General features: G+C 44.5%; 1 protein-coding gene across 4 annotated transcripts in view; it reads left to right on the forward strand.

Moving 5' to 3' along the window:
* Positions 1 to 19,485, forward strand: part of LOC140133187 (TGF-beta receptor type-1-like) — a 113,451-nt gene that overhangs the window by 22,925 nt on the left and 71,041 nt on the right. The window lies entirely within an intron of this gene.

Consider the following 19,485-nt stretch of genomic DNA (forward strand, 5'->3'; position numbering starts at 1 on the left):
CTCAATTTTAAAAAATATTAAAACCATAAGTGTCTCACCCACATGACCTAGGCATTAACCCCTTAAGGACGAAGCCTGTTTGTAGGTTAAGGCTATGCCCTTTTTTCAGAAATTTGACCAGTGTCTGTTCCTGTGGTAGTAACTTTTCAACGCTTTAAGATAACATTCTCAAAATCACAAGGCTTTCTCGTGAGACATTGTAGTTTATGTTAGTAGTATCATTTCGGTGATCCGTTTCTTTTTGGGGGGGTAAAAATTCACAAATTTAGGAAAAATGTGAAAAAAATTACAATTTTCAAAATTTCAAATGTTATACTTTTTAGACAAAGTCACACCACAATTTTTTTTGGGTAGAAACCTTTTGCCATCGGTCTTCTTTTTATTTCCATTATTTGTTTTACGTTTCCATTTTTTTTATGGATGTGAGAAGGTTTCAAGTGTTAGTAGCAAATTCTCCGTTTTTTTTTTTTTTTTTTTTAATTTGAAAAATGTAAAATTTGTGGTGATCAATGCAGTTTGGAAGTGCTCTATAAAGGCTTTTGTACTGTATACCCCCACAACGAACACCATTTTACGAACCTAACATCTCAACCTATTCAAATCAGCATTTAGGAAGTCTGTTAACCCTTTTATTATTTTTCCAGAAGCAAACAAAAATGGATTTGAAATTCTGAAATTTAAATTTTTAATTATGATTTTTCTCATTTAGCCCTAAAATGGACACATTCATTAGAAATTTGAGGTAAATATACATCCCAAAATTATTGCCCTGCTTCCTACGAGTACGGCAATACCAGACATGTGGATGTTAAGTGCTCCTTTGTCGCACAGCGATGTCCAGAACGGAGTTAGTACTATTGCGCTTTTGGAAGGCCAATTTGGCTGCAAATGTTTTGTGGTGCCACAGTGTACTTGAAGAGCCCCTGAAGTACCAGTACAATAGAAAACCCCCAAAGATGTCACCACTTTGGAAACTAGACCCCTCAAAGAATTTATCTGAGGTTGTGGTGAGCATTTTTACTCCCAACACGCTGGTCAAAATCTAATGCAAAGTAAATGGTGCATAGTAAAAATTGTGTTTTTATCTCAAAAATGTCTGTCATTTTAGTGCCTAATATATTGTGCCCAACCCATAGCAATTTAGACAAACGCCCCAAAAATCATTCTGCGGGTTGTCCCGAGTACGGCAATATCACACATGTGCCAATAATTGACAGGTTGGGCACACGGCATGCCTGAGAAGGAATGGAATAAGATTTTGGAGCACCCTTTTCACTAGAATGTTATTAAGGTACCCCTGAGGTACCAGTGCAATAGAATCCCCCGAGTATTGACCTCATTTAAGGAAAGGGCACACCTCAAAGAATTGATCTAGGGTTGTATGAGCATTTTAACCCCTGACGTGCTGGCCCAAATGTAATACAAAGTGAATGGTTCAGTGTAGAAATAGCATTGTTTTCTCAAATATGCCATTGTAGTGACAAATGAAAACAGCCCAACTCATGCCACTGTGGATAAACACCCCAAAAATCTTTCTGCAGGTGATTACAGGTATGGCAATACCCCATGTATGGCAATAGGCTACAAGGTGGAGACACGGCAGGGATCGGAATAGAATGGTATTTGGAACACAGACATTTAATTTTTTTTTTTTTTTTTACATCAAAAAACATTTGTAGATGCCCTTAGGGATCAGTACAGTAGAAACCCCTAAAAGCTGACCCTATTTACAAATTACACCCCTCCATGAATAAATCTAGGGGTGTAGTGAGCGTTTTAACCCCACAGGTGGACCCCAAGGACGATGCATAATGGATAGTGCATAGTACAAATTATCCATTATGTCATCTTGTGCCCAGCTCCTGCCACGGGAGACAAACACCCCAAAAATCATGATGTGGGTTCTCCCGGGTACGGCAATACCCCATATGTGGCAATAATCTACAGGCTGGGCACACGGAAGAGCTCAGCAGGGAAGGTGCGGCATGATGTGTGAGCTGTGTGCATCAGGGTACAATTATACATCCAGGGACGTGTGATATATCCTAAAACACTCCTTCATGCATAACCCTGGTTTGTCGGGGCATGTGTCACACTGATATATGGTTTCCCTCCTTATGCCCCTTTTGGAGCACACCCTGCACCTTTTTTGGTTCCTTCCCATGCTGGCTATTTGGGAAACATCTCCGGGAAAGTGCTGCCCTTGTACAATCCGTGATGTGGCCTCGCTTCCACACGTGCTAGCACTCTCCCCTTCCTGGTCTCTAAAAATCAGCTTCTTGACTACCACCTCTTGAAATTCCTGGAAAGTTCCCCTCTGGCCGGCATATCGATGCAGCACAAAAGCATTATACAATGCCATCTGCATGATGTGCACGGCCAGCTTCTTGTACCACACCCTCGACTTCCGCATGGCATTGTACGGCTGAAGCACCTGGTCCGACAAATCCACCCCTCCCATGTACTTATTATAATCCAAAATACAGTCCGGCTTGCGGGCTTCTGCACTGGTACCTCGTACATGGGCAGGGGTGATGCTGTGCCCATGTATTGTTGTTAGTACAAGGACATCCCTCTTGTCCTTGTACCTAACACACAATACTGAGTCGCTGCATAGTGCTCGGCTCTCATGCCTTCTGAGCTTTTCCCCTAGCAGTGACTTAAGGAGACCTCTCTGATTTTTCCTAACAGTGCCACATGCCGCAGTTTGTCTGGAAGCGAGGCACTTGAACAGGGTAATACTCGTATAAAAATTATCCAGGTAGAGGTGGTAGCCCTGGTCCAATAGTGGGTGCATCAAATCCCACACTATCTTTCCAGCTATTCCCAGGAAGGGGGGGCATTCAGGGGGCACTATCCTAGAGTCCTTCCCTTAATATACCCTGAACCTAAAAGTGTACCCTGATGCACTCTCACACAGCTTATACATCTTCACGCCATACCGTGCCCTCTTATTAGGCAGGTACTGGCGGAACTAAAGTCTCCCTTTGAAATGTACCAGGGACTCGTCCACTGATATGTGCCTCTTTGGAGTATACACATCCATAAATTGGGCACTCAGGTAGTCTAATATGGGTCGGACCTTATATAGCCTATCATAACTGGGGTCATCTCTGGGTGGGCACTGAGAATTGTCAGCAAAATGCAGAAACCTATGGATGGCTTCAAAGCGCATCCTATTCATTGCCATGCGGAACATCAGGGTGTGGTACAGAATGTCTGTGCTCCAATAATCCCTAATAGAGGGCTTTTTGACGAGTCCCATAAGAAGTACTATGCCCCAATACTTCTCCATCTCTGCTGCACTAACAGGGGTCCACCTGTGGGGTTGCGCATAAAAAGAAGTGGGTTTGTGGGCAATGTATTGTGCAGCGTAGAGATTAGTCTGGGACACCATCAAACTAATAAGCTCTAAAAAAACTTAAAGTGGTCCACTGGTCCGAGCCCTGCCGTGTCTCTGTGTATCCCAGGGCTGGCCGTAAAATCAGGGACCTGAAGGGCATAACTACTGGGGGTCACCCATGTGGGGTCAGAAGTCTCGGGCACTCCAGCAGAAGTCTCGGGCACTCCAGCACTACTGCGTTAAGCGCCTTCTCGGGGGTTCCTCTGAGTCTCTTTGTGAGGACGAGGAAGACAAATAAATCTCGTCCCCACTAGCTGACTCCGTATCGGAGGCCATAAAACTATAGACCTCCAAATCCGTATACGTCTTCTGGGACATGATAGGGGGGGTGGATAGTATGCAACCTACACTACAACTACTCCACTCCACTACTACACCGCCTTCTCCTCCTCACAACGCCTTCTCCACCACTAAACTCCTACTCCACACGCTTCGCACTTAAAAGTGTGGTTTGGGGGGGAAAGGGAATACAGATGATAGGGGGGATAGTACAGGGAAGTGGGATTACATTGGGAGGGGATGGAGGATCGGTGTAGTAGGTATTTTTTAACTTTCACAGGACAGATCCTAAAACCCTCTGCTCTCCAACACTACCAAACGCAGAATGGCGTTGTTGGAGAGCATGGAGGGTCTTGGGTCTGCCCTCCACAGTCACTGATAGCTGTGATTGGCCAGTCGGAACAGACGGGCCAATCTCAGCGATATACATCACAGGGCCAATCACAGCGATATACATCACAGGACCAATCAGATCGGTCCTGTGATGTCAGAGGGGGACGTCCCCTCTCGATCCCAGCATGCTCCGGGGTTTTGTCATCCCGTCTCAAGACGGGATGACGTCATTAACCCCGGAGCCTGCAGCCTCCGATCGCTGCAATTGGCCGTCTGTAAAGACGGGCCAATCGCAGCGATCGACATCACAGGACCGACGTGACAGGTCCTGTGATGTCAGAGGGGGGATGTCCCATCGCGATCCCGCCCGGTCTCGGCGGTCGGTCATCCCGTCTTGCGACGGGATGACCTAATTTTGACATGTCGCGCCGCAGCTCGATGGCGGATATATCCGCCACGGAGCGTGAAGGGGTTAAAGGACACCTGTCATCAGGTCTGTGTCACCTGTCCTGTCACTACTACCTGTTGGAGCAGCTCTCAAGGATCCCATCCCAGCCTTTATCTAGTTATTTCATACATTATTCATTGTAAAATCATCTATTTTGTATCATGTAAATGAGGCTGGTCACATGGTCAAAGGCAGTGATGTCACCCCTGTTACCCCTCCCCTCTCCTCCCCCTGCTCATGTCTGTGTGTAATGTATAGTAAAGCATTGCTAGTGTGTGTGCTGCATCTGCTGACATGCTGCATCCTCCTAATATACAGGTGAGAGACACAGACATCAGCTACACATGAATCTGACATGTTCTGCTGTAACATGGCTGCCTGGAGCTGCTATATCTCTCCTAAACACACACACACACACACACACACACACACACACACACACACACACACACACACACACACACACACACACACACACACACACACACACACACACACACACACCAGGAGGCGTGGCCACCAGCACCAGGAAGTACATCATTATACAGGCTGTCAGTCATGCACTGGGGGTGTGGCTGTGCCTCCCACTCATGAATAGAGTGGACAGCTTGAATATGCTAATGCTTCATTGGACATTTCACAGGTCATTTGCATACAGCTTTAGGACCTCATTGCTTAGGTTTACAGGCATGTAGAGGGACAATGAAGGGATAGAGGCAATGCTCTCTAATGGCAGTTTATGAAAATTTATCTAGTTTAGGGGGGTTATTTTGCATGACGGGTACTCTTTAAAAAAAAAAAAAAAAAAAGGTGAAATTCAACTTGCTAACACTGCACATTTAGTATTGTGGCGATTTAAATAATTACTGAACTTGCACAGTGAACATTATCAAATAAAAATTTCCAACTTGACAGTAAAACTGAAAAATAAATTCCAATAAAAGCACAACTCGTTACACAAAAAACAAGCCATAGAATAGATGTCAACTCAAAAATAGAATTCTTATGTCTTCAACCCCATCCCTCTAAGGCACTTTTTTAAATTTTATTTATTTTTTTTTTTCCACTCCCCGCATTCAAAAAGGGCTGTATAAGGACTTGTTTTCTGCGTAACAAATTGCACTTAGCAGTGACTGTATTTAAAGGACATCTACCGCCAGGATGAAGGATTGTAAACCAAGCACACAGTCATACTTGTGTGTGCGCCCCTAGCATAATCTGCTATTCTTTAATCTTCCTTTTCCCTTGTTTTTACAAAAACAGGCTTAACATTATGCAAACATGCTCCGTAAGGCTCATTTACATAATTTTTAAAGCCTTTTTTTCTTTATAAACAGGGCATGACAAGATAAAAGAACATATCATGCCACAGTGGGCACACAGCAGTTTCTGAGTGTACTTGGTTTACAATCCTTCATCCTGGTGGTAGATGTCCTTTAATAATCCACGCTGTGTACTGGGAAGCAGAAAAATAAATCCTTGTGGGCTTGGTTTTTACGTTTTTTTCACTGTGTGTCCCAAATGACATATTTTTCTTATTCTTTGAGGCGGTATGAAAATGGGGTTACTAAGTTTTTTTAAATGCATTTTACAAATTTAAAACCTTCTGTACAAAAAAAAACCTTAGTAAAATATAGAGGAGGTTATGGTTAGAAAGTAGAAAGAATTGGTAGAATTCAGTGTTGAAGAAACTGTTACTCTTTGAGTGTGAGAATCAGAGTTGTTAAAGACCTAGAGAGGTAGTCATAAGATCTGAGAAGCGGGACAGGAGAGGGGGGTGTTAATAGCTATGTTAAAATCTCTCGTGAAGAAGGTTGGAATTTTAGGAATAGAAAGTAAGTGGTAAAGGAGGACCGTAAAGAGTTTGGTATCTAATTAGGCTTTGTAATCAATTGGCACAAATCCGTCTTCCTACCGTTGGCATCTAGCCATAATAAATCTATTCCAGTAGGGTTACCGTTGGAGGTGTGTAGTAGCTTTGAATACTTAGATTTACAAGTTACTACCACACCTAACGGACTACATCAGTGATAACCTGAATCCATTATTATCCAGATTCCCTACAAAGATAAGAATCTGGTGTAAACTCCTACTATCTTCAATCGGGAGGAGTAACCTCATTATGATGGTTTTGATGCCCCTCTTGGTTTATATGTTGCACAATTCAAATGTGTGGTTATCCTAGAAATACTTTCACAGGATCCCTGGGTTCTTTAGGAGATTGTTCTGGAAAGGTCCGCAAGCTAGGATTAGTCCAGATAAGTTACAAAGGCGTAAGGGAGATGCAGGCTAAGCAATGCCTAACCCATTACCTTTAATCCTTGGCATCACAGTTGTAGCACTTTAAAGGATGCGGGAGGAGGCAGAAGGGGCCTCAGTGGGTCTTAAAACACTTGTACATGCATTGTAGGCGGGATTTGAAGATGGGGCATTGCGGTAAACCAATGTAGTCTTGGGTCACAAATGTGGTCAAGAGTATTATTGGAGTCCCCAAATTCACTTCTAACACTACTCTTTGGCAAAACCCTGCTTTGTCAGAACTATTCTGTTTTGAAGGTTTAACTCCGTGGGAATTAAAAGGGTGAGACCACAGAAGCACTTGTGCTCAGATGGTAACTGCTGTGTGGGTGGGCGGCACAGTAAAGAAAAGGGGTTCAACCCGTTGGGTGCAGGCTACTGCGTGTCTGATCCAAGACCGCTACGTTCAACAGTAAATCAAGGAAGTTGCAGCACTCCGTGTCCTATTCAGGGGTGTTTATTCACCAAGTGACAGTACAGCAATGTTTCAGCTAACTCAATGTAGCCATACACTGCTTGATAATGGCTACATTGAGTTAGCTGAAACGTTGCTGTACTGTCACTTGTACTGTCACTTGGAATAAACACCCCTGAATTGGACACGGAGTGCTGCTAATTCCTTGATTTACTGCGCTCAGATGGTAGATGTAAGGTGTTCGATCAATTACAAGCAGAATATCAGTTGCCGCAAGCGAGGTTCTACCAGAATTTACATTTTAGCCACACATATGGTACACAGGTTCAGGTGGAATCTATTGAGATGCGCTCCAATGGTGTGTTGAATAAGGTAGTATGGACAAATTCTACCCAAAAGTTAATTTCCATTGCGTCCCCCATGACTGCCCCAACTGGAGCATGACCCCTTTGCCTTTTGTAGGAAGCAGAGAAGTTAAATTCCCTTGCCACCAGAATCCACACCTGAGTGTGTTCCTGTCCCTTCTGGGGCAGGGAGTAGAGATTATGGGGTCTCCTCCAGGGGTAGAATTGGGGTAGACCATTAAATGATTTATCCCTTACCCTACCAGCACTGGCTTCAATCTGTGTACCTAGGCCCCTTCCTGGCCAGAGTGGCCAGCCAGCTCTGACCGTGGCCTCGAGTAGCTAATGAAACCCTGCCCGTTCTCCCAATCACGTATCAGTGAAGCATCTTCCTGCCGTCTATCCACCGTGACATCTCGCGCCGTTAATCAAGTCGTAGGGAGCGAGATCCGGCAGTGTGGATCGGTAAGTTTAAAAAGACGATTGCAGGCTCTCTCACTGCTCTGAGGTCTGTGAAAGTCAGACTTCCTTCAGGACCCCCCTTTGCACTTCTGGTATCAAGTTGTGTATACCTTCCGTGTTTTTTTTTTTTTTTTTTAATTTTTATTTTTGTATTTTATACAAACATTCACTGTACATAGATGAGGCTCGCAGGCCATCAATTACATATAACACAAAAGATCCATCAGGTAAGTATCTGACTTGCAGATCATAAAACAAACAGGTATAATTTCCATACACAGAAAATTCGTATACAGTATTCCTACTTTGGTCTGGGATCTTCCCAGATCCCCCTCTGCCACGTATTTGGCTCTTCCTACTTCTGCAGCCTAGGCTTTACCCCTAGAGTTGGGCCTACCTATTGCCTTTACCCTATGATGAATGCCACTGTGTTAGAGTAAATGGCTGGAGGATATTATCCTGGTCCTGGGGAGAAACATGATGCACTAAAAAGCCCTTCCATCTCCTAAACAACTTCTCCGTTAGTTTAGATTTGGCCTTCTCTGCTTCCAGCCTTTCCAGATGAAAGAGTTGGGTCATTTGTTCCATTACCTTTGATAACGGGGGGAACCCGGGTTTCAACCATTGCTGCAATAAACATCTCTTTGCCACTAAACTAACCACATGAAACAGTTTTGGCAGCACCCCCGATCCAATGGGATCCAAGCGTATCTCTTTTCCCCACAAGGAAGTACCTAGGCCCTGCACCTCTGTCCAGAACGCCTTAGACTGTGGGCATTCCCAGATCCCATGATACAGATCAGTACCTGGTTCTTGACACTTGGGACATTCCACTTTACTCTCTGGGAATGCTGGGGATGGGGCTAGGTTAAAGGCGAAGATTGCTCTGTGCATAATGCGGAATTGAGTGTCCCTCCATCTTTGGTTAAGAACATTGTTCCTGACCGCCTGCCAGCCCTTAAGAATTCTTTCCCTTATGTCCTCCACCTCAAGTTGTCTGCCCCAACTGTTGAAGGTGAGTTCCTTGCTTCCTAGTTTTTTTACAAAGAAACCGATATAGGAATATAGGATGGAGATTCTCTCCTCCCCCCCCCCCCCCCATTTTGAATAGGAAATTTCAACATGCGGTCAAAGTCATTGTCTGTCCCTGGTTTTCTCTAGATAAAAAATTTTTACCTGCGCAAATTGTATTGTTTGATCTCCCCTCAGCTCATATTTTTGTATGGTTTCCTGTTTCGTCATCCATCTGTGTTCCTGCATATGTAGTAGCACCTTCACTATATGCACTCCCTTTTCCCTCCATTCTACAAAAAGTCTACTTTGGCGACCTTGGGGAAACCCAGGATGGTTCCACAATGGCAGGTATTTACAAACCATCCACAGGAGATGAAAGGCCTTTCTGATCGCCTTCCAAGACGATAAGGTGTCTCTGAGGATAACTAGGGATTTGATCCCGGGTGGTAATGAGCCTATCAGGGCATGCAGCAAGGTACGGAGGTCCCAGGGGGTGCAACAGTCTGATTCTTCTAACTTTGTGTCTGAATAATAGCTACTGTCTTTCAGCCAATCTAGTATATGCCGCATCATGCAGGCCAAGTTGTAACATCTTATGTCCGGCAGGTTCATTCCTCCCTGTTCCTTTGTCATGGTGAGTTCCGCAGTCTTTTGCCCCGCCATAGAAAATGAGAAATCTCCTTATTTGGGCTAAGGACGTCCTTATGTTTTAGTAACAGCGGAATTGTTTGCATGGGATATAGTAATTTGGAGATGCTCATCATCTTGACCAGATGATTCCTCCCCAATAGTGACAGAGGCAACGTCTGCCACTGCTGCGGTTCCTGTGTTATCTTACTGAAAAGAGGGGGGTAGTTTAGGCGGTACAAGGAGTCCGGGGTCTTGCCTATCTTTATTCCTAGGTAGGTGATGCAAGAGGCTGCTACTGGGATTCCCCCAATGTCAGACTCTCGTGTGCCCTGCTGGTTTGTTCCCCCCAAAAAGAGGATCTCACATTTTTCCCTATTTAGACAGTAACCTGAGAATTCCCCAAAATCGGAGAACACCTGCAGAAGCTCTGGAAGTTGTGCTCGCGGGTTCGCCATAAACAGTATGTCATCTGCGAACAATGCTGCTCTTAGTGATGAGCCGCCCACCTCTATTCCTTCAAAAAGTTGGTTTCCAGTCAGTAACCTCACCAAAGGTTCCAGAGCGATGTTAAAATGAAGCGGCGAAAGGGGACAGCCCTGACGCGTCCCCTTCTGTAGTGGAAAGAGCTTAGATAGGAAGCCTGGGGTGTGTATCCTAGCCCACGCATTTTGATAAAGCACCCCCAGAAACTTTCGAAAGGGCCCCTCAAAGCCCATAGCATCAAGCACCTTCCCTAGCCACTTCCAGCGGACGTTATCAAGCGCCTTTTCTGCGTCCAGATTGACCAGGACAGGCGCCAGCGCTCCCAGAGGTAATCTAGAGCTCATGTCCAATGCCACCAGAACCCTGCATACATTAGTGACAGCCGAGCGTCCCGAGGTAAAGCCTACCTGGTTTGGCGTTATTAGTGAGGGCAGTATCTTCTGGATTTTTCCCTTCCTTTTGGTATTAGATGTACGCCATGTTAAGGTGTCTTGAGAGTGGTGTTCCCTGTTCCAATTTGGTAAATAAGCTGGCAAGTACCGGAGTCACTTGCTCTTGCATGACCTTATAAAATTCACCCAGGTAGCCGTCCGGGCCCGGAATTTTACCATTCGGTAAGTTTTTGATTGTACGCTGAATCTTCTCCGCAGAAATAGGGGCGTTTAGTACCAGCAGCTGGTCTGGAGTTATTTTGGGCAGTTCTACTTGCTGTATAAATTGTATCCCACTTGCCTCTTCCCCCGGTGAGTCTGTGTAGAGATCTGCATAAAATTCCCCCAATAAGGAGGTGATCTTCGCTGGGTCAGTGTGTACACAACCCCTACTGTCTTTGAGCTTCAGAATATGGGACCTCTGTGTCCTGCCTTTTGCCAAGTTTGCCAGCAACTTCCCTGATTTGTCCCCGAACTTGTGCAAGTCCTTTCTTTCTGCCCATATCATGTATTCCTTCTGCGCTCATAACCATGTTTCTTTATCGGCTGGTGCCGAGTCTCCCAAGAAGGTTGTGTAGGCTTTACGTACCGCCTCACTGTTTTTTTTTTTTTTTTTTTCCCCAACACCTTGACATAATCCATTATACGGCCCCAAATACATTTTACCTGCCTCCCAGTACAGTGAGGAATCAGTCGCATGAACTCCATTTCTCTCTATGAACTCGAGCCACCAACCCTTCATCAGGACTACAAAGGCCTCATCACGAGCGAGAAACGTTGGAAACCGCCATAGATAATCAGTTCCTTTAGGGCAGACTTCTGCCACCTCTATCTGAACCGGAGAGTGATCCGAGATCACCATATTCTCTATCTGGGTCGCTTGAACTCTCCTCAGTAGGCTGTCGGAAATAAATAGTAGGCTGTCGGAAATAAATACATAATCTATTCTAGACCATGTGTTGTGCGGATGTGAATAGTGAGTGTATTCCCATTCCTGAGGAATATGTAATCTCCTAATATCCTCGAGTGCTATTGCTTTTTGAAATTCAGAGAGCGGGATCGCCCTGCTCAGATCTCCCCTCCTTGGCCTGTTCCCTCTGTCCCTGTCTTCCTGTGAGTTCATTACGTCATTGAAGTCTCTCCCCACTATTTTCCAGGAGGTGAGGTCAGCATTTAATGAGTCTCTCAGTGTATGAAAAAGAGTTTTGATCTGTGTTCGGGGCATAGACACTAGTTATGCTTAGCACTTCTGTGGCCAACTGGATTTGTACTGTTACCATTCTCCCCTCCCCATCGCTTGTCACCCTCACCAGCTTATGCGCCAGGGACTTATTAATCAGAATGAGGACTCCTGCCTTCCTGTCTACCGAATGGGATCCGTACACTTCCCCCACACAAAGTTTACACATTCTAGAAAAATCTTCTGTCCCCAAGTGTGTTTCCTGTAACAGAGCGATATCTACTTTCAACCTTTTAAGGTGACGAAGGACCATAATCATTTTCTGCGGGGCCCGCAGCCTCTTCACATTCCACGACACCACCCTCATTTTGAATAAGATAGTCTTGCTGTGTTCTACCTACTTTCTGGGGGTGAAGTATACCTCTTTTGAGCCCTATTAGCTGCGACCCTTACCAAAGAGAACAATGTTCTCCTCTGTGTATTTTACCGTTTATGGAACAACTTTTTTTTTTTTTTTTTTTTTTTTTTTTTTTTAAATTAACCCTTCACCCTAGCTTAGTTCCTTCGACTATGCTTTCAAGCCAATGACTTCCTTTTTTTTTTTTCTGACGTCTTGCATAGTTCCCTTCCTCCGCCTGTGGCACATTTTACTAGATTAGCTGCGCCATATCCCCTCTACTCTGCTTTCTTCAGGTTTGCTGTTCCTTATCCCACTAATTCTTCGCATCTTGCAGACCCTCCCCCTCCCTTTTTTTTTTTTTTTTTTTTTTTGGGTACCCCTCCCCCTTCCCTTCCCTTCTCCCTCCCATCTTGATGCAATATCTACACCCCCTCTCTCCTATAATAGCATTCTAAGGCCCCTATTCTTCATTTCCACAAAGTGCCTTTCCAGGTTACAAACCTAATTGCAGTAACCCCTGATACCTGCTGTTAGTCCTCAATGGTCTCTTCTGGTGCGACCCTTTTTCGGAGTCCCATGTTCTTGCCTTGCTCCCCTTCTCTGCCTTGAAGGGGAGCCCCAGTCCTGTCTTGATGTGTCTTGGCTGTCCCTCTCGCGATGGTCTCCTGTAGCTGGAGAAATCTTCGTTGAGCATCTGTTCTACAAAGGCAGCCGCCATCTGTGGGTCCGTGAACTCGTGCTGGACCCCGTCTCTTGTTCTGAAGCGAAGAATCGCAGGGTAGGCAAGTTGGAAGCGTGAATTATGTGTCACTAGCATTGAGCAGACAGGGCTGAACTGCTTGCGCCTCCTGGTAACGTCAATAGAAAAGTCCAGAAAAAGCAGCACCTTAGAGCCCTTTATATATAGCGGGGAGCGCAAATTCCTATAGGCCCGGAGTATGACCTCTTTGTCCATATAGTTCAGGTATTTGGCTATCACCTGCCGCGGCTTTCCTTCTGGCTGTGTCCCGTTTTGGGCCTTTGGTGGCGGGCCCACCCGATGGGCCCGTTCCACTATGCGCCGTCCCCCCAGTTTTAGGGCTCGTGGCAGATCCTCCTTGTATATTCCATATAGCTTGGCCGCTGGGATGGTTTCTGGGAGGCCTACCTGTCTCAGGTTTCTCGAGGTCTTCAATCCGTTCATACAGCATGTGCAGCTGCCGATCCATGCTTTGTTGTCTCTCTGACATATCTGATGCCGTCTGCCGAATATCTATTAATTTCTCTTCCACCTCCCCTATGCGTATCTCTTGTTTCCCCACCTGATCTTTCACTTCTGCTACCGTGGCTTGTATGGCAGCCAAGTATGGTGCCAAGCATTTACTCACTTCGCTCCCTAATAGCTGATAGTTTATATCTCTCAGGCCCCCTTCGTTCTTTTCTGCTATTTTTCTACTATTACAATCTCCTATTGATGTGGGCTGTTGCGTGTCTTGTACCTGGAATTCTGGCACCAGGTCTTTTGGCGCGTGGCTGGGTTCCCTCGGCATCATCTTGGGTGCAGGACTGTCTGTTCTGCCCAGGGTTTGAGGGGGCTTCTGGCCACTACGGAGCAGGTAACGCTCCATACACCGTCTGCTTAGTTGCAAACAATTCAAACAATGTCGCCACGGTAGAATATCTGCGCCATCAGGGGGTACAAGGAATTCCAATCCTCTGTTGTTAAAGGGGAATATGAACATCTGCCACAAAAATCCATGGTGATCTAAATAAATGAATACAACAATACTCAATGTCATTAGTCACAAAACGGAGCTTAAATGGTTTGTTTTTATGATTTACAAATTGTTATGGCCCACTAAGATGGCCGCCACTGTTAACTACAAGTTCCATGATCCTTTAGTTCTCAGTAACTTTTCCTTCCTCTTGTGCTCTGCTCCTAGTGATGATCTAACAGACTATCTTGCTCTGTTACCATAGTAATGATGTGTAACTGCCATCCCTGCATATCACCACAACACTGACCATACTGGATGGACTGCAACCAACGACTACAGCCAAACATAGTGGTGATCACATAAACATGTCTGCTCTGCAATAGACCGCGCGGAGGAAATCCATGGACTGATTAAAGGGCCGGTAGCATTTTAATTCTTCATAAGTCTGTCACCAGCATTTTCTGCTTAGGGGAGCAAAATTTTAAATAACTAATTACATATTAGCTTATATTTTGAGTACCCATTTGTACATGAATTATGCTGGTGCCGGAGCTTATTTTTGTTAGTGTTTTAAACCGCAGTATCACGCGACCGTGCATGCGGCTACATAGGAAGTGAATGAAAGCCGCGGGCACAGTCGCGCGCATGGTGCGCCAAGCGCGTACCTCCCTGCGCCAAAGCAGCTTTGGCCATACAGTTTAAAAAGTGTTTTAAACCACGATACTGCGGTTTAAAACACTAACAAAAATTAAGCTCCGGCACCAGCTCACCCTGAGCTGGTGCTCGGTAGTTCCCTCTTATACCTGCCACTTCAAGTGGTAGGTTTCCTTTTAAGGAAGATTTTTTTTTTTTTTTTTTTTTTTCCCCCTGGGCCAAAGACTGTCATCTTACTCTAAGCCATACATCTGAGGGGAGAAGAAACCAAGGTAGCAGACTACCTGACTGATCAATCAATCAGAATGAGTGGTGTCTGAGCAACGACATCTTCTCAGATCTAACTTCATAGTGGGGTCAATCAATGATAGATATGCTTGCTACCTGCTCCTATGCCAAAACAATGATTTTCTTCTCACTGGATGAATGAATGCATTTCCACCCATTCCAGTCATAGCAAGATTGGTACAGAAGATACAAGAGGACAGAGCTACTGCGATTCTCATTGAGCCAATGTTGAGAAATGCTGGTTCCGATCTCTAAAGATGATGGGAATCGGATCCCATTCTTCCTTCTCGTGTCAACCTTCTGTTCTAGGGACCAGTCCACCAACTGTACCCACTGGCTCTCCAGCTCTCGGTGTGGATCCAGAAAGGGAATTTCTAATGTCACTAGGCTTGTCGAACATGGTAGTATCCACCTTGAAGGCAAGTCGTAAACTTGTTGCCTATGCCATTTACTTGCAGATATAGAGATTTCTCTTTCTGTGGGTCTAAACCTCCTAACCTGCTGTCACCTAATGTTTCACAGGTGCTGGACTTCTTACAAGCAGGATTTGTTAAAGGCCTAAAGATTCCGTCCCTTAAAGTTGAGAGAGACTTTCATAAATGGTTTCAAAGGTTTGTGAAGGCCACTGCTATACTAAGGCCACACTTTAAAGTATCACCAGCTAGAATCTGTCACTGGTCCTCCCTTCGAATCTTTAGAGTAGGCCATTGTTGAAGATTTGACATTAAAAACGACATTCTTCATAGCAATAACATCAGCTAGAAGGCGTGGAGAGATATAGGCTCCAATAAATATGGCCAGTGGGAGGAGGGGGGCCTTGCACTACTCAAATCCTCCACTGTACCTGCCGAAGACCTGAAAGGCTGCAGAGGAACTCTGGCTCTGTAGGGGGTAGATAATAACGAACACCTTTTTCTGCCACAGCTGCTCCTAAAGGCTTGGGCAGATTTCCCATTTTCAAACAGCAGAGTTCACCGAAAGTGCATTGTCCGACGATAATGCACTATGCCGCGATTCAATAAGATTGTGTGCTTTTGTTTAGGAAACCATTAACCATCAAGTGCAGGAAAGGTCTTAAGGTGTGGAGCATCGGGTTCCATTAGGCCCACACATAAGGTAACTAACATATGTATTGCTCTACCTGTGTATTTGTACTCTGAGATTACACATCTCAGAACCCATGTGTTCTGGGAGCATCAAAAAAGGGTAATTAAGTAATTGGGTATCCTTCAAAGGTCCAAAACATCACGGTTTCCTTCACATAGGCCCTCTCTACTAGAGATCCGTACCTTAAAGAGGTATTCCCTTGAAGGCAAGTTTCTCATATGTACACAGCACTCCAAAATCACACTTTCTCTTATTCTCTTATTACTGTACACTATTTCAGTTGCCCCTAGATCTGACCCTGTAACTGCAGACTTGGGGTTGGGTGACATCTTGGATTTGTGTGTGGTTAGATTTCTATGTCTTTTTGCTATGTGCCTGTAACCCCGCCACTGCAGCACTAGCACGGAGCTCAAAGACGCATACACTGATTCACTTCCTAACAGGAGATTGTGAGGAGAGACCAGCCGCAAGCTACAAGGAGATAGGAGTCTACCTCCCCTTCTCCTGGATCACTTATCTGTGAGAACAGATGTAACAGTGCTGTGTCTGTAATGTAATGGATCTCATGCATCTCTGATCTGTCTAATCTCTCTTTCTATATGTTTACTACAATGTCAGATTATCAGGGTGCAGGAATATATATATAGATATATAGATAGAGATATATATATATATATATATATATATATATATATATATATATATATATATATACGTTCATCTGGTGTCTAACCACATTGTCATCCCACAAAACTAGATGAGTCATAATGTGTCTGCTTAGAGAGGCCCGCCTACACCCTGGGATTTTGCAATGAGCAGCCAAGGAAGAGATGGGAGCTATAACAAGATCTATGGTGTTAGAATTGCATTATTAATTGACTTTTAAGAGGAGTTTCATTAATCTGCCATACATAAAAATTTCTTCAATTGGAGTTTATAAAAAAAAAAAAAAATGTTCCTTTGTGAAGATAATTTCTCCATAAATGTAGTTATTTGGTCCCTTAGAAACAAGACTGTGTTCCTGGATGCAACCACCTCTGCTGGAGTGAATGTACAAGGAAACAAAAAAGTTTCTGAATATTAAATGTCCAGGAGTTGCTGCATGTCGCACAGCCGTCCTGTAGTAATGAACACTGAATCCATGTGGTCAGGCAGTGCTCAATAGCGCCTGTCTGGCCACCAGTGCCTAAATGTTTGGTGGTCATAGCCGAGGAAGCTCATTTCCAAGGGGCAACATGACTACATTTATGAGAAATTATCTTCACAAAGTAACTTTTTTTTTTTTTTTTACAACATCCAATTGAATAAATGTTTACAATTTGATTTAATTAAATGTGAATTCCCAGATGGGAATACAGCTTTAAATACTGTCACAATGAAGTGCAATTTGATACGCTGAAAACAAGCCCTCACACCACATTTTACATTTATAAGGTGGTGGGAGTAAAAAATGGAAACACAAAATCGTAAAAGGGCTTCGGCTTTAAGCGCACTATACAAAATTGTAGACCCAATGCTGGGATGGGCTAAAAGATATTAGGCAAGCCTTTCAGTGAGAATGCAACATCTATTGTGACAATTACTTGAAGATGGGGGAAAAACAGAAAACTGTCAATCTTCCTTGGTCTCAGACTCCATGCAAGATCTCACCTAGTGGGATAAGATTTATTTTGAACTACATGGGAGTACCTGGTCAATGACCTAAAGCCGACTGGGACCACAGTGTTAGTGCTGTAACACACTATGCCTTCATGGATTGAAATTCTGCTACCTGTGCCAGCCCATTCAAAACACTAAATTACAAGTGCAACTCACTCCATCACGCCAGTATATGTCTACACTGTAGACTTGCCCATCAGAAGGCGATGGGGCATGAGTTAATAATGAATAATAATAATTCCTTTATTTCTATAGAACATGCAGATTACACAGCGCTACACAGAGCTTGCCAGGTCCCTGTCCCCAATGTGGCTCACACAATAATAAACCTACCAGTATGTTTTGGACTGTGGGTGGAAACCATAGGAAACCCACGCTAACACAGAGAGAACATACAAACTAATTGCAGATGGTGACTCTGAGACTTGACACCTAGGTCCCCAGCTCTTCAAGTAATTCTAACCACTTAGCTACAGTTTGTAGCTAGCTCACATTTCTGTGGATGAGGTCTTGTAGAGAGTTGACTTTTCATTGTGGAAAAAGCTTGGTACAGGATACTGTTTGATGAAACCATTTATACTCGAGTCAATAAAAAAAATTAATACTGTACTCCCCTTTCCGAAGCCCTTCGGGTCGTTCCACTCCTCTTTGGGTCACCTTGCTGGCGGCTCACACACAATTTTCGGCAAGAGGCTGACATGATTGTGTGTACCGGCTGAGCGCGAAGACCCGAAGAGAAGTGGAAGGACCCGAAGAGGATCCCAAGCGGAAAGAGGACCTACGGGGATGTCGGAAAGGTGATTTAAAGTGTTTTATTTTTTTTTTTACTACAGGGGTATGGTAGGCTATATACTACAGGGGGGCTGGCAGGCTTTAAATTGGGGGTGGGGGGCTATGACCAATGCATTTCCCACCCTCGGCTTATATGTGAGTCAATAGGTTTTTTTTTTTTTTGTTAAAATTAGGTACCTCAGCTTATTCTTGGGTTGACTTATGCTCAAATATATACAGTATTTTTTTTATTAAAAAAAAATGCACTTTCATTGTGCATTAATTTTTTGGAAAGCACATATGTTTTAAAAATCCTAACTTTATTCTTTTGAGGATGTAGTTTCCAAAAGGAGTTGCTTGGCATCATTGATGTGAAACAACACGTGAAAAAGCCTTACAAGTGGCTTGATGATGAAAATAATTTGAATAATTCCTTTATATAGTGCCAACATATTCCGCAGTGCTACACAGAGCTTACCAAATCAGTCCTTTAAAATTCAAGCAGTGGTCATTCAGTTCCTTATGTCTCTTTTGTTACAGTGCTTCATATTCAGAAGAAATAAATGTATTATTCACTTGTAAACTTTTGAAGTTTCAAATATAGTTACCGTATATACTCGTGTATAAGCCGAGTTTTTCAGCACAAAAAATGTGCTGAAAAACGTCCCCTCGGCTTATACACGAGTCAAGCCGTGTAAAAAAAAATTTATTTACTCACCCTCCGGTGGTCCCGATGCGCAGCGCTGCTCTACCAATGTCATCGCGGCTCCTCTTCTGGCTTCCCGGCTCCTCTTCTTGCTTCCGTGCCGTCTTCTGTCGTCTTTAACATCGCGTTGGGCGCCGCCATTGTTGTTCTCCCGTGCGGTGCCTAGTATGACGTCAGCAGCGGCGCGTCATACTAGGCGCCGCACGGGAGAGAACAGTTGCGGCGCCCAACACGATGTTAAAGAAGACGGCACGGAAGCCAGAAGAGGAGCCGGGAAGCCAGAAGAGGAGCCGCGATGACATCGGGGGAGCAGCGCCGCGCATCGGGACCACCGGGGGGGTGAGTAAATAGTTTTTTTTTTAATACTGGGCTGACTGTATACTACTGGGGGCATGCTGTATATTACTGGGGGGCAGGATGGAGTGGCTGTATACTACTGGGGGTATGCTGTATACTACTGGGGGTATGCTGTATACTACTGGG

The sequence above is a fragment of the Engystomops pustulosus genome, chromosome 5, assembly GCF_040894005.1.
Source record: "Engystomops pustulosus chromosome 5, aEngPut4.maternal, whole genome shotgun sequence".
Taxonomy (NCBI): Eukaryota; Metazoa; Chordata; class Amphibia; order Anura; family Leptodactylidae; genus Engystomops; species Engystomops pustulosus.